This window comes from Triticum urartu, chromosome 5A, assembly GCF_056163025.1.
Source record: "Triticum urartu cultivar PI428250 chromosome 5A, HENAU_Tu73, whole genome shotgun sequence".
In the NCBI taxonomy this organism is placed as follows: Eukaryota; Viridiplantae; Streptophyta; class Magnoliopsida; order Poales; family Poaceae; genus Triticum; species Triticum urartu.
The window spans coordinates 133,171,614-133,183,618 of NC_141877.1; positions in this window are offsets into that span (position 1 = coordinate 133,171,614).

The following is a 12,005-nucleotide window of genomic DNA, read 5'->3' on the forward strand; positions in this document are numbered from 1 at the left end:
AAAGATATTACTCATATAAATAGTTTCCGCTTCTAGTGACTAGTCCCTTTGGAGTAGAAGCACTCAGTCTCAGGCTTAGGTCCAGACTTGGGCTTCTTCACTTGAGCAGTAACTTGCTTGCCATTCTTCTTGAAATTCCCCTTCTTCCCATTGCCATTTTTTCTTGAAACTAGTGGTCTTGTTAACCATCAACGCTTGATGCTCCTTCTTGATTTCTACCTCCGCAGCCTTTAGCATTGCGAAGAGCTCGAGAATTTTCTTATCCATCCCATGCATATTGTAGTTCATCACAAAGCTTTTGTATCTTGGTGGCAGTGATTGAAGAACTCTGTCAATGACACTATCATCAGGAAGATTAACTCCCAGTTGAGTCAAGTGGTTGTGGTACCAGACATTCTTTGTATATGTTCACTGACAGAACTATTGTTCTCCATCTTGTAGCTATAGAACTTATTGGAGACTTCATATCTCTCAATTCGGGCATTTGATTGAAATATTAACTTCAACTCCTGGAACATCTCATATGCTCCATGACGTTCAAAACGTCTTTGAAGTCCCGATTCTAAGCCGTAAAGCATGGCACACTGAACTATCGAGTAGTCATCAGCTTTGCTCTGTCAGACGTTCATAACATCTAGAGTTGCTCCTGCAGCGGGTTTTGCACCTAGCGGTGCTTCCAGGATGTAATTATTCTGTGCAACAATGAGGATAATCCTCAAGTTATGGACCCAGTCCGTGTAATTTCTACCATCATCTTTCAACTTAGCTTTCTCTAGGACCGCATTAAAATTCAAGGGAACGGTAGCATGGGCCATTGATCTACAACAACATAGACATGCAAAATACTATCAGGTACTAAGTTAAAGATAAATTGAAGTTCAATTAATCATATTACTTAATAACTCCCACTTAGATAGACATCCCTCTAGTCATCTAAATGATCACATGATCCATATCAACTAAACCATGTCCGATCATCACGTGAGACGGAGTAGTTTTCAATGGTGAACATCACTATGTTGATCATATCTACTATATGATTCACGTTTGAGCTTTCGGTCTTAGTGTTCCGAGGCCATATCTGCATATGCTAGGCTCGTCAAGTTTAACGCGAGTATTCTGCTTGTGCAAAAATGCTTGCACCCATTGTATGTGAAGTAGAGCTTATCACACCCGATCATCACATGGTGTCTCGGCACGACGAACTGTAGCAACGGTGCATACTCAGAGAGAACACTTGTACCTTGAAATTTAGTGAGATATCATCTTATATTTGTACCGTCGTACTAAGCAAAATAAGATTCATAAAGGATAAACATCACAAGCAATCAAAATAAGTGATATGATATGGCCATCATCATCTTGTGCCTTTGATATCCATCTCCAAAACATTGTCATGATCACCATCGTCACCGGCTTGACACCTTGATCTCCTTCGTAGCATCGTTGTTGTCTCGCCAACTATTGCACCTACGACTATTGTTGCCGTTTAGTGATAAAGTAAAGCAATTACATGGCGATTGCATTTCATACAATAAAGCGACAACCATAAGGCTCCTGCCAGTTGCCGACAACTTTTTCAAAACATGATCATCTCATACAACAATTTATATCTCATCATGTCTTGCCCATATCACATCACAACATGCCCTGCAAAAACAAGTTAGACGACCACTACTTTGTTGTTTCAAGTTTTATGTGGCTTCTTTGGGTTTCTAGAAAGAACCGTTCTTACCTATGCATCAAAACCACAATGATTTTTTGTCAAGTGTGATGTTTTAACCTTCACCAAGGACAGGGTGTTGTCAAACTCGATTCAACTAAAGTTGGAGAAACAGACACCCGCTATCCACCTATGTGCAAAGCACGTTGGTGGAACAAGTCTCATGAACGCGGTCATGTAATGTTGATTCGGGCCACTTCATCCAACAATACCGTTGAATCAAAGTAAGATGTTGCTGGTAAGCTGTATGACTATTATCGCCCACAACTCTTTGTTTTATACTCATGCATATAACATCTACGCATAGACCTGGCTCGGATGCCACTATTGGGGAACACAATATTTCAAAAAAATTCCTACGATCACGCAAGATCTATCTAGGAGATGCATAGCAACGAGAGGGGAGAGTGTGTCCACGTACCCTCGTAGACCAAAAGCGGAAGCGTTTAATAACATGGTTGATGTAGTTGAATGTCTTCACGATCCAACCGATCCAAGCACCGAACGTACGACACCTCCGTGTTTAGCGCATGTTCAGCATGATGACGTCCCTTGAGCTCTTGATCCATTTTAGGACGAGGGAGAGTTTCTTCACCACGACGATGTGTTGACGGTGATGATGAAGTTACCGGCGCAGGGCTTTGCCTAAGCACAACAATGATATGACCGAGGTGTGTAACTATGGAGGGGGGCACTGCACACAACTAAGAGAAGACTTAGTGTGCCTTTGGGGTGCCCCCCTCCCACGTATATAAAGGAGGGGGAAGAGGAGGCCGGCTCAAGGGGGGCGCGCCATAGGGGGGAGTCCTACTTGGACTCCCGGTCCAAGTAGGATTCGCCCCCCTTTCCTATTCCAACTAGGAGAAGGAGGGAAGGAGGAAGAGGAGAGAAGGAAGGAGGGGGGTGCCACCTCCTGTCCAGCCCTCTCTCTTCTCCAATAAGGCCCATGGTGGCCCATTAACCTCCGAGGGGGGGGGGGGCGGTAACCCCTGGTACTTTGAAACTCATCTAAATCAACCCGAACCATTCCGGTGTCTGAATGTACCTTCCAATATATGAATCTTCACCTCTCAACCATTTCGAGACTCCTCGTCATGTCCGTGATCTCATCCGGGACTCTGAACAAACTTCGGTCATCAAATCACATAACTCATAATACAAATCGTCATCGAACGTTAAGTGTGCGGACCCTACGGGTTCGAGAACTATGTAGACATGACCGAGACACATCTCCGGTCAATAACCAATAGCGGAACCTGGATGCTCATATTGGCTCCTACATATTGTACGAAGATCTTTATCAGTCAAACCGCATAACAACATACGTTGTTCCCTTTGTCATCGGTATGTTACTTTCCCGAGATTCGACCGTCGGTATCATCATACCTAGTTCAATCTCGTTACCGGCAAGTCTCTTTACTCGTTCAGTAATGCATCATCCTGTAACTAACTCATTAGTCACATTGCTTGCAAGGCTTATAGTGATGTGCATTACCGAGAGGTCCCAGAGATACCTCTCCAATACACGGAGTGACAAATCCTAATCTCGATCTATGCCAACTCAACAAACACCATCAGAGACACCCGTAGAGCATCTTTATAATCACCTAGTTACGTTGTGACGTTTGATAGCACACAAGGTGTTCCTCCGGTATTCGGGAGTTGCACAATCTCATAGTTAGAGGAACATGTATAAGTCATGAAGAAAGAAATAGTAATAAAACTAAACGATCATTATGCTAAGCTAACAGATGGGTCTTGTCCATCAAATCATTCTCTAATGATGTGATCCCGTTCATCAAATGACAACACATGTCTATGGTCAGGAAACTTAACCATCTTTGATTAACGAGCTAGTTAAGTAGAGGCATACTAGGGACACTCTGTTTGTCTATGTATTCACACATGTACTTAGTTTCTGGTTAATACAATTCTAACATGAATAATAAACATTTATCATGATATAAGGAAATATAAATAACAACTTTATTATTGCCTCTAGGGCATATTTATACACTCGTGCGCGTCGGTCCTAAACAAACGGTTTTTAACCCCTTTCCGCGACGGAATTTGGTACCGTCTCCAAGGGAGTGTGGGCGATAGGGGGGTCCTTCCCACACGACCGAGAAACCGTCGAGGATATGTCCTCCTGGCACACAGGCTCGGCAAAATGTGAACGTGTGCGACTGATGAGCGCTCAAATACAGAAATACGTACAGTAGAGCTAAAAAAATCAACTATACGGCAAAATTGTTTCCGGTCGCAAGTACATCCCACACAGTCAGTCCCCGCTAAACGTTTCCGTTCGTATGTACATCCCACACAGTCGCTCCAAGGAAAATGTTTTCATTCACAGGTACATCACACACAATTTTTCCCGTTAAATCGTTTGCGTTATTGAATGTATCACACACTGTCCGTAGAAGAAACTGTGTGGCAAAGGCTGTCCATCACACATAGTTTTTATGTGATAAACATTTGTGCAAGGTGGCCTAACACAAACAGTTTTCAAGAGAAAGTCATGTGTGATTGTTCATTGATCCAACACGATTTATTCCTAGAAACTGTGTGCGTTGCCTGAGGTCACCGCCCATAGTATTTTTTCAATAGCAAAACCCAATTAGCAGGCTAATTCGCCATGAGCAGGCTCATTATCCGATTATTCATAGTCCATTTATTAATCTAATTGACATTTCATATTAAGCACACAATATATTTCATTTCCGTATTAAGGAAGCAGAATTTCATAATTGAAATACATCAGAGTACAACATGATATAGCTTTAGCACTCAGCTACCCCATTACACAACTGCACCAGCAGCAAGTTCCACATGCAACATGTAGAACCTTTCGAAATTAGCATCATAGACGGTATATAGACAGATGCATCTCATCTAGAAAACTGCTGAAGCGGAAGGTGAATATTGAGCCTTCATTCATGTTGAAGGTCATTGCAACTTTAGGCCAGTGCAGATTGGCTACTAGACCATGGCAATCTACGTCACAATAAATATATGGCAGGATATTTTAGCAACTAATTGGCCTTGGGGTGCATGATTTGAATATTTTGTGTGGTATGGCGCTCCCACCACCACCCCGGAGAACTCCACCCCCCTCCGGTGATCTCCTCCACTAGCCATCAATTTTTAGTTTCTCTCCACCAGATCCCTTCGGCGCCTCGGGATCTACATGTTCATACCCATTTCCTATGGGTTCCATGGAGGGTTCCACCCTTGGCTTGGATTTCTCCAAGGGTTTGGCCTTTGCAGATAGGGTTTTCCAATCTACGGTCTTTTCAGTGCATCCCATGGAGGACTCGGACATCTTCACCATGGTGGTCTCTTTTGGAAGTCACAATTTTTGTTTAAACAAAGATTCGGTGGCAGCGGCTCTAGAGGCGGCCATTGGTGGCTCAGGCTTTGATCTCATGGTTTTTCTGATCAAGGATAAGGTATTTGGTTTTGAAGTTTCTTGCAAGGTTGTTTCCATGATCATTCTTAGTCTCCGATCTTTTGCTTGCGATCATTTCAAATGTTACTTTCATCTTTGGAGTAATGGCGGTCCAAATTGGAGTCGTGAGTTTAGGATCTGGAAATTGGAATGTGATGCCGAGTGGATCCTTGTTAGTCCCTGTAAAAGGCGTGCTTCTCTTGGGGTTTTAGCAATGCATTCTAGGCCTTCTAAGTCTTTGTTCAAATCCACTCATTCAGTTGGCAAGAAATTATCATTTGCAGTCTTTCAGAATTATGGTGCTTGTCGGGGTTATCGTTATCCGGCTATGGAAAATTGCATTCAAACTATTGAAGATGCAGGTTATTCGATTCATCCTCATGAGCGGGTTATAATTCGTCCTTCTCTGCCGGCGAATCTCCGGTGGACGTCGGCAAGGCCATCTATCTCTTTTGTACGGTTCAAGATCTCCTGCCTCCCGCTGATCGTACGCCACCAATCTCGGGCGGGAATTTTGGATTCTTTGAATGTGGACGTGCCAAGCCATAATGGGCCAATCTCTGCACGTGCTTCAGACCTTGATCAGCCCACCTCTTCTGCTGGGTCGGGCCGGGGGGCTGAGCCGGTGTCCTATGGGGAGCATTTGGATATCCCCTCATCTCAACAAGCCAAGGAGGATTTTGATAATTTAATTTTTGATATGGTTGAGGAAATTTCTATGTGTCAGAAATGTTTAAAGAGGGGACATTTTGCTTCTACCTGCACGTCCAAGCTTTGGTGTATCTCTTGCCTCCGGTCTGGTCACGTCAAGAAAGATTGTAACAGGTTCGCTCGGATTCTGGGGCTCGTATGGCAAGCAAAACCTGTTAACGCTGCATCTTCCGAGGCGCGCTGCGGGAATATCTCTCTGACAACACTTTTACCAAACTTGGACCTCCCTTCCACTTCCACATTTACTGCATCGTCCAGTTCCATCAGCCCCGGCCCCAAGACTCCAACGGCCTCGCCGCCTGAAACCCCTCCTCCACCACTACACTCACCGTCGTTGGAGGCAGAGTTCTCGGACCCGATTGCGAACTTCCACCTGGATCCTCTGCTGTATGTTCCTACTGGCCACCACATCGTTGATGGTGGGGAAGATCGTCTCCCTCGAACTTTTGTGACGCCACATACCCCAATTGTGTGCCGCCATGAGGAGTTCATGCTTGCGGAGGTAATGCCTATCCCCCAGCCTGATGAGATTGGTGCTGCTAGAGAGGAAGTAGTGCAGTGGCTGCAAGCGCATGGAGTTCTTGTCAGGTCAGCGCAGCCTTAGATTCGTTCGGTTGGGCTCTTTGAGCTTCGGGATGCTGCTGTCAGATTCTCTTTGCTGCAGTTCCCGCCATAGCCGCTGGGTAATGACCGTTTTGTGCGATTTATGAAGCACGATGAGGGTGAATCTTTCCGTGGTGTTCAGGGTTTTCGTCAGGGGCTGCTCATGTTTCTTGGTATTCCGTTGGATCTTTGTAATACTGAATGCATTAGGGAAGCTGTGAACACTTTTGGCAAGTTTCACCATTGGGTGAGTGAGGACCCCTACCTGGTTCGATCTCTTGTATTTGCTTCGTTCCCGGAGGATATTCTTGTGCCACATGATGTGGTTTTCATGGATTATGCGGCTTACGGAGGTGCTAGAGTTTCCTAGACTGCGCCCTTGTATATTCTGGGTGCAAACTTTGCCGAGCAGATGCCACAGGATGAGGATTGGATGCCCATCAATGGCAATCCGCACCCAGTACCTAGTGTTCCCTTCCCTGAGTTGCCTCCGTTCAATCTACCTGCTTATCCTGCCTTGGGGTGGAATGCAGTCCCCCCTCCCCCTCCCGAGCTTGTGATCAACGAGGTGGCTAATGACAATTGGGGCAATTGGAATGACAATGTGGACCCTGAGCCTGCCCAAGACCAGGAGTCAATGGTGGTTGATCTGTCAGCCCAGCCCAGCTCTGCTGTTGACCAGGAACTATCCGCTGCTGTTTTTGTGGTTGATGATGATCAGCTTGATGCTCCAGCTATGCCTTTGATTGATGAAGATGCAGTTAACAACTGGGCCATTGTTGTCTACCAACCTCCTGCTGTCAGGGAGGAGCTTGTTTTGCCTGCGGTGCCATTTGGGCCTCCTCTGCCTCCTGATATGGTTTGGAGGAGGTCTTTTGAAAGTCTTCTGCAAGCTCCGGTTGTTTTCTCTATTCCCAAGCCAGTTCTGCTGCAGCCACCGTCGCCTGTAGTTCTGTCAAAGAGAAGCTGGGATCTTGCTTTCAGTGCTTCAGACCTGCCGCGGCTTACTTGGAAGGAACAGGAGACGGCCAGGCCTGTCGCCAGGGCCCTTTTTTCTGATCATGTTGAGGTGGAACCTATGGAGATGTCATCCCCTCGGCATGTGGTGGCTAAAGCTAGAAGGACACGGAAAACTTTTGCGCCAACTCCAATTGCGGACACTTCGGTCAGGCGTTGCACAACGCGATGGGTTCAAGCCCACCTTCCAGGAGCTCACTCTTCATCCCAAGAGGAAGAAGCCTAAAGCTAAGCCTTTCACAGCCCAGATGCCCGATGAGCCTGCTTCAGAAGGAGTACCTCCTGCAACGCCGGTCAGTCGACTTCAGGAAGTTGGGAGAGAGCTGGAAATTGACACCGCTCTCCTTTTTGTGGATGCACTTATGGTGGACCCACTTGTTGGTGTCTCCTCAAAATCTAAAGATTAGTGTGTCCTTGGCATGTTGGGTTTGGCAAGCCCTTAACTTTGCTAGCTTTATGTTATTCTGCAGTGACCTATCTCATGAACTTTTGTATGTTTTAATGTTGGGTCAGACTTTGCTGCGCTCCTTTGGACATGTGGCATTGTGTGCCATGTGGTTTATGGACTTTATTTTATGCTATAATGAGTTATATCTATAGAAACTGGAACGTTCTATGCTGGAATGTAAGAGGTCTGAATTCTGAAGCTAGGCAGAGAGCTGCCAGGCAAAAAATTGAGGAGAGCCAATGTTCCATAGCCTGTTTACAAGAAACTAAGTGCTCCTCTTTTGACTCTAGGTCAATTAAATCTTTCCGCCCTAAAAGATTTGATTCTTTTGCTTGTTCTCCTTCCTTTGGAGCTTCTGGTGGTATACTTGTGGTCTGGAATTCTGCTCTTTTCATTGGCATCTTAATTGAAGTGCAACAATTTGTTGTGGTCATTTAGTTTACGTCCAGACAGAACAATGAAAAGTGGACTTTAGTTGTGGTTTATGGCCCTTGTCAGGGGGAAGCCAGGGAAAATTTTGTTACTTGGTTATATAACCTATGTATCCCCCTTAATAAGCACTGGTTGTTGCTTGGTGACTTCAATTTCCTTAGATCTGTGGATAACAAAAACTTACCTGGTGGAGACATAAATGACATGTTTATTTTCAATGAGATAATTGGGCACCTGGGCCTCCTTGAGCTTCCAATCAAAGGCAGATCCTACACCTGGTCCAATATGCAAGATATTCCACTTCTTGAGCAGCTAGACTGGTTCTTCACCTCAATGGACTGGATTACTGATTATCCTATGACTGAAGTTCTGCCATTGGCCAGGACTGCTTCTGATCATGTACCTTGCTTGGTTTCCATTAAGACCACCATCCCAAAATCAAATATCTTTAGGTTTGAAAATTATTGGATGGAGCTAGAGGGGTTCATGGACTGTGTTGAATCATCTTGGCAAAAGCCCTCTAGGAAAGCACATATATCTGCTAGGATTGCAGAAAAATTTAAAAGCTTGAGAATGTGCCTTAAGAGGTGGCAGATGAATGTATCCAAATTGAAATTATTGATCAACAAATGCAATCATGTTATCTTCCTTCTTGATGAGTTGGAGGAGTGGAGGCCCCTGTTTAGACAGGAGATTAACTTTAGAAGAATTGCCAAAACCCACTTGGAAAAGCTTCTGCACTTGCAGTGCTTATATTGGAAAAAGAGGTGCACTATCAGGTATTTTAAAGTTGGGGGACAGAACACCAAATTCTTTCATGCTATGGCCACTGAGAGACACAAGAGAAATTCCATAGCTAGTCTTAAGCTACCTGATGGTTCTATGGTCTCTGATCATTCTCAAATGGCTGGAATTATTTGGAGTTGCTTTAAGAACAGAATAGGCACTTCTAGAGGGATTGTGATGGGTTTTGATCTGTCATCACTTCTTACCCCTGTGGCTGGACTTGAGGTGCTCACTAAGCCTTTTGAAAGAGAGGAAATGGACAATGTGGTCAAGCATATGCCTCTAGACAAAGCACCTGGTCCTGATGGTTTCAATGGTTTGTTTTTCAAGAAATGCTGGCACCTAATTTCAAATGACTTTTATGAGTTGGCCCAGGATTTTCATGAGGGAACTGCTGTCTTAGAGAACATTAACAGTTCTTTTATTACTCTGGTGCCCAAAAAGCTATCAGTGAGGAAGTGAGGGATTATAGGCCTATCTCTCTCACTAGTATGGGGCTCAAGTTCCTCTCCAAAATGGCTGCAAATAGATTCTAGGAGCTGATTATGCAGTGCATTCACAAAAATCAGTATGGTTTCATTAAGAGCAGAACAATCCAGGACTGTCTTGGTTGGACCTTTGAATATTTGCACCAATGCCATCAGTCCAAGAGGCCAATTGTAATCCTCAAATTGGACTTTGAGAAGGCCTTTTATTCTGTTGAGCATGAAGCTATTTTTCAAATTCTTAGGCATAAGAGTTTCAATGAAAAGTGGATCCTCTGGATGAAACAACTTCTGGCCACTGGTACTTCTTCTGTTCTTCTTAATGGTGTCCCTGGGAGGAAGTTTGTTTGCAAAAAAGGAGTTAGACAGGGTGACCTTGTATCTCCTCTTCTTTTTTTCATAGCTGCTGAACTTTTGCAAATAGTGATTAATGATATGTTCAGGAAGGGAGTTCTTCACCTCCCTATACCTTTCCATGATAGAGACTACCATGTGATCCAGTATGCTGATGATACATTGATCATCCTCCCTGCTGACAGGGTACAGCTTCTGGCCCTGAAGGATATGCTGAAGGTGTTCTATCAGTCCACATGTCTGGATGTCAATTAGCATAAATCCTTTATTATTCCAATCAATGTTGATTCTGCTGTGATGGAGGATCTTGCCGCTGCTTTTGGTTGCAATATTGGTAAGATGCCATTTACATATCTTGGCTTACCTGTGGGAACTACAAGGCCAAAAATGGTGGACTTTATGCCTTTAGTTGACTGTATGGAAAGAAGAATGACTGCCAGCTCCTCCTTCCTTAACCAAGCTGAAAGACTGCAGTTTCTCAACTCTGCTCTGTCCTCAATGCCAATCTTCTTTCTGTGTAGCCTGGCTGTTCCTGCTGGTATACTCAAGCAGTTAGAAAGAATCCAAAGGAAGTGCCTGTGGAGAAAACATAGAGATGAGCCTGCTCCATCTCTTGCTTCTTGGGAGCTGATCTGTAGACCAAAAAATAAAGGGGGTCTTGGTATCCTAAATTTGGGGGTTCAGAATGTGGCCCTGCTACTCAAGCATGCTAGTAATTTCCTCAAAAAAAAGATACCCCTTGGGTGTCCCTAGTTTGGGACTCATATTATTATGAAGTAATGCCCCAGGGAACAAGTGACTGTGGCTCCTTTTGGTGGAGGGATATTTGCAAGGTAATGCAGAATTTTAGAGATTGCTCCTGGGTGCAGGTTAATGAAGGGGACACTGCTCTTTTTTGGTCTGATAATTGGAACCTTGGCAGTAAAGTTTCTAGTTTGCAGACAAGATTTCCAAGGTTATTTTCTTTTGCCAAGGGACCCTGGATTTCAATAAGGAAATTTTTGATACGCAAGATATGTACCAGCATTTCCATCTTCGTTTTTCTGCTCAAGCCTTTGATGATTTGAACTTGATTAAGGAGTTGATGAGCTCCCACAGTAGAGTAGCTAGATCTAAGGACTTATGGTTCTGGCAGGGCTCATCCAAGGTTTTCAAGCCCAAGCTGCTCTACTCTCACTCTTTTGTGTCTGAATCCTTCAAACCTTTACTTTGTTGGATTTGGTGTAACATCCCAAATTTGCAATTTGGAATGTTATACACTAGATCATCATGCATATCATATTTTCATGCATTTTGGTTGATCCTAGAAATTTCACGCAACTCAAGGACCTTCGAAGAGAGTTGGAGATTTTGTTATTTTCATATTTGGGAGTTTTCTCAAATTTTGAAAAGAGGATCATTTGATTTATTTATTTCATCTTCAATTATTTTTCCAATATCAAAAATATAAGAGAGGGAATAATACGACTTTCCCAAATTTAGGAAAAATGAAGATTTAATGAATAAATCAAATTTTGGTTTTTGCCGGAGTTTTGTTTGCTTTTTATTTGGATAGGGAAAAATGCGTGTTTTCAAAAATTGCATTCTAGGTCCGGAGTAAAGTCCATTTTGTTCGACACATTTTTAGGAGTCGGGGAAAATTTACTTTAGAGATTTTGGAGTTCGTTTAGATTTTCTTTCTTTTGTTTTTCTGCGCGCGTAACCGATATATAAAAAAAAAGGACCAAGGCCAGCCGGGCCAAAGGCCCAGCCAGCCGGCCGCCTCCCCAGCCAGCGCGCGCGCCAAGCGCAGCGCCAGGCCGCCGCCTCCCTCGCTCTAGGCCGAGTCCCTCTGGGACTCTAGGCCGTTTAGCCCCCCCTTTCCTTGTTTTATTTTCCCTCTTTTGCTGCCCCCTACCCCAAGAAACCCCCCCCACCTATATAAATACACCCCAAACCCCCCCCCTCTCCTCACATCAATCCCAAGCCCCTCTCCTCCTTAGCCGCGCCCACCCC